The sequence below is a fragment of the Scyliorhinus torazame genome, chromosome 24, assembly GCF_047496885.1.
Source record: "Scyliorhinus torazame isolate Kashiwa2021f chromosome 24, sScyTor2.1, whole genome shotgun sequence".
Lineage (NCBI taxonomy): Eukaryota > Metazoa > Chordata > Chondrichthyes > Carcharhiniformes > Scyliorhinidae > Scyliorhinus > Scyliorhinus torazame.
In genome coordinates this window covers 55240051-55244538 of record NC_092730.1, presented here as the reverse complement: position 1 = coordinate 55244538, position 4488 = coordinate 55240051, and the positions used below count along the sequence as shown (strand labels likewise).

At 45.9% G+C, this 4488-nt stretch overlaps 1 non-coding gene across 1 annotated transcript; it reads right to left on the bottom strand.

Annotated features, from left to right (window-relative positions):
- Positions 1–3904: 3904 nt before the first annotated feature.
- trnas-gcu (transfer RNA serine (anticodon GCU)) lies at positions 3905–3994 on the bottom strand. The gene has a single exon. It is a non-coding gene; the product is annotated as a tRNA-Ser (tRNA).
- Positions 3995–4488: the final 494 nt, after the last annotated feature.

Below are 4488 nucleotides of genomic sequence, written 5' to 3'. Positions count from 1 at the left end.
TACGCCACTTCTAACTGAACTCCATTCTGAACATTTCCCATCAACCACCACCATCTGGCTTCTTTCAGCTAGCTAATTTCTGATCCACATCTCTAAATCACCCTCAATCCCCAGCCTCCGTATTTTCTGCAATAGCCTACCGTGGGGAACCTTATCAAACACTTCCTGGCGCGTTGCCGTCGAAATGAAGATCCGTGCATGAATAGACTTAAATTCTGTCTTCATCGTCATTTCATTTCAAACAAGATACGCTTTTCCTACTTTTAAACCCCAGCCTGAGACCTGTAACTGAGTGCCATCCTTGTCCAAGCCGCTGGGGTTAAGCAGCTTCTCATTGCTGCATTCATCAGTTTGCTCTAATCACAAGGACTGAATTCCCGCTCTACCTGTTCCTCACACGAAGTTATTGAGAGTCTGAGATCTGAGCGACGTGAAGTATCCAATTGGAGAGTTGCATTCTGGCGACTGGAATCTCTCCCCGCAGCCACTTTCGGTGCTGCTTTCACAGACAAGTTGCCGAAGAACCGCTCCAGTGTCCAAACAGGAGGACTTTCAGCAAGTAGAGGCGGCAGAAGAGTGTTCCGGGAAAAGTCAACTGAGTCACCTCGACTGTACTGAAGGTAGCTGAAGAACAGGTGTCAAAGAGCGGATCAGACTGAAAGCAAAACTTTGATACTAATAAAGAAAAAGGCAGATGTGCTGCTGATGAATTGCCACTTGTTTCCGTTTGGTGTGAGTGAGAATATAAACAGCAGAGGATGGTATTGATCCATCGACCTCTGGGCTATGGGCCTAGCACGCCCCCACGGCGCCACTCTGCTCGTGATTGACTCTCTTCGGGGTCGGACTTGAGGCAAAGTGTGATGAAATCAGTAACAGGTTGATCAATGTTCCCAGAGAGGTGAAACTGCCGCCCCGAACTTCCTTCTATGAAGGTGATTCCAGTCACTCCCCACTTTCCCATCAGAACAACATCACAGAAGAAATCACATCACCTTCACAGAACAACCATTCATCACGAAAGTAAAATATCTGAACTGTGCTGACCAAAAGCAGTTGAGTCGGGTTCGATTCCTGGCCTTCGCAGTAATCGTTGTATTGGATGTTCTTGCGCCACATCGTTAGTTTCAGACTGAGGAAGACTCGCCAACAGCTTTTCACTCAGAATTTATGCGCCATTATTTAATTGAGATGTATAAGATGTCGGAAGGTATGGATAAAGGAGACGTGGCGTTGATGCTTCCTCTTGTGGGTCATTCTAAAACCAGAGGTCATGATCTGAGTATAAGAGATCGCAAATTTAAAACCGATTTGAGGAAAAACTACGTGTCCCAAATGCTTGTGATTCTGTGGAATTCGCAACCCCACAGTGCGTTGGATGCAGGGAGAGTGAGTAATTGTAAGGAGGAGTTAGAGAGATTTTTATTGGTAAGGAGTTGAAGGTTTAGGGAGTGCGTGCAGGACGGTGGAGTTGAGGCCTCGATGGGATTTGCTAAGATCACATGGAAGGTGTTAGACTCAGGAGGCTAAATTGCCTACTCCCGCTCCTAGGTCATGTATTCTTGGGAGAAGGTGTTCTGGCTGATATCATAAACGATCTCTTGGTCTGTAACATTCTAAGTAGCAGCTGAGGAACCTTTCAGCCATGATGGAATGACGGGCAGATTCGTTGGGTCGACTGGCTTAATTTTACTTCTATACCTGATGAACTTATCTTTTTGGCGCGACTTCATGCCTTTCAAACTGAGGGAAAGAAATAGTTTCCAACACAGAATTTATGCGCTATTAGGGCGGGGAGTGAATAAAGTCAATTCCTCGTCATTTTGTCATGTGGTTTGAATATGGAAAGTGTTCGAGTATTCACCACCTCCAAGCCCTTAAACAAAAGCTAAAAATCACAGCAATTTTACTTCACCCTCATGAAGTGGACCAGACAGAGACGCTACAGACACGTTACAGACGATGATGGGATACGGACCCACGAGCGCAGAGCACAAAGGGTTACGGTGCATCCCCTTAACCACGTGGTACAACTCCTTCACTTCATGGATCTTTAATATTTGATCTTCGCACAGACATGGATCCGAGGTACCCCTCCAATGTACAAATAGAAGGAATTTCATCTGTGAGAGGTGGCAGAACTTAATTATAGGAGAGGTCAACACGGAAACATCGACTTTCCTGTGTTCGGCCGAAGACGAACAGGTGTCAACGGGTGGTTAAGCACCAACACGTCTGTCTTCGTTCCTCCCTCCACTAACCCAACTCGATGCAAAAGGCCTGAAAAATTGGAATAGATTGACACATCAGTTATTGCAGATCCATCATGGAAAAATTAGCCCCACTTCCGAGAAACACTAGATGAAAATTCGACGAGGATGGGATTCGGACCCATGTTTTCAGAGCACAATGGACCAGCAGTCCATCGCCTTCACCATTCGGCCACCACATTACAGGCACGCATCCGCTAATACGTTTAAATTCGGTTCGCATCCATGAACTGATGGAAATTATCTGCCTCTTTCTATTCAACCTGGTGTCCAAAATTTGAAATGGAGCGATGGTGGTACAGTGATGAGCACAGCTGCCTTTCAAACAGTTGATCTGGGTGCGATTCCCAGCTATGGCAGTAATAGTTGTATTGAATGTTTTTGCACGACATCGTGAGTTTCAAACTGAGGAGTACTGGCGGACAGTTTTTCATTCAGAATTTATGCGCCATTATCTAATTGAGATGTATAAGATGTCGGAAGGTATGGATAAAGTAGACGTGGAGTTGATGCTTCCTCTTGTGGGGCATTCTAAAGCCAGAGGTCATGATCTTAGAATAAGAGATCGCAAATTTAAAACCGATTTGAGGAAAAACTACGTGTCCCAAATGCTTGCGATTCTGTGGAATTCGCAACCCCACAGTGCGTTGGATGCAGGGAGAGTGAGTAAATGTAAGGAGGAGTTAGAGAGATTTTTATTGGTAAGGAGTTGAAGGTTTATGGAGAGCGTGCAGGACGGTAGAGTTGAGGCCACGATGGGATCAGCTAAGATCACATGGAAGGTGTTAGACTCAGGAGGCTAAATTGCCTACTCCCGCTCCGAGGTCATGTATCCTTGGGACAGGGAATTCTGGCTGGTATCATAATCGATCTCTTGGTCTGTAATATTCTAAGTAGCAGCTGAGGAACCTTTCAGCCATGATGGAATGGCGGGCAGATTCGATGGGTCGACTGGCTTAATTTTGCTTCTATACCTGATGAACTTATCTTTTTGGCGCGACTTCATGCCTTTCAAACTGAGGGAAAGAAATCGTTTCCAACACAGAATTTATGCGCTATTAGGGCGGGGAGTGAATAAAGTCAATTCCTCGTCATTTTTTAATGTGGTTTGAATATGGCAAGTGTTCGAGTATTCACCACCTCCAGCCCTTAAAGAAAAGTTAAAAATTACAGCATTTTTACTTCACCCTCATGAAATAGACCAAACAGAGACGCAACAGACACGTTACAGAAGATGATGGGATGCGGACCCACGAGCGCAGAGCACCACGGGTTATTGTGTATCCCTTAACCTCGTGGTACAACTCCTTCACTTCATGGAACTTCAATATTTGATCTTCTCACATACAAGGAACCGAGGCACCCCTCCAATGCACAAACAGAAGGAATTCCACCTGGGAGAGGTGGGAGAACTTAATTATAGGAGAGGTCAACACGGAAACATCGACTCTACTGTGTTCGGCCGAAGAAGAACTGGTGTCAACCGGCGGTGAAGCCCCAACACGTCTGCCTCCGTTCCTCCCTCCACTAACCCAACTCGATGCAATCTGGCCTGAAAACCTGGAATAGATTGTCACATCAGTGATTGCAGATCCATCTTGGATAAATGAGCGACACTTCAGAGAACCAGTGGATGAAAATTCCACGAGGATGAGATTCGAACTCACGCGCGCAAAGCACAATGGATCAGCAGTCCATCGCCGTAACCACTGGGCCACCACGTCCCACGCACTCAGCCGCAAATACGTCTAAATGCGGTTCGCATCCATGAACTGATGGAAATTATCTGCCTCATTCTATTCAACCTGGTGTCCAAAACTTAAAATGGAGCGATGGCGGTACAGTGTTGAGCATAGCTGCTTACCAAACAGTTGACCGGGGATCTGTTCCCGGCCATCGCAGTAATAGTTGTATTGGATGTTTTTGCGCCACATAGAACATAGAAAAATACAGCACAGAACAGGCCCTTCGGACGACGATGTTGTGCCGAACCTTTGTCCTAGATTCATCATAGATTATCATAGCATTTACAGTGCAGAAGGAGGCCATTCGGCCCATTGAGTCTGCACCGGGTCTTGGAAAGAACACCTCCACCCAACACTAAGGGCAATTTTGGACACGAAGGGCAATTTATCGTGAGTTTCCAACTGAGGAACACTGGCCAACAGTTTTTCACTCAGAATTTATGCGCCATTATCTAATTGAGAAGGAAAAGATG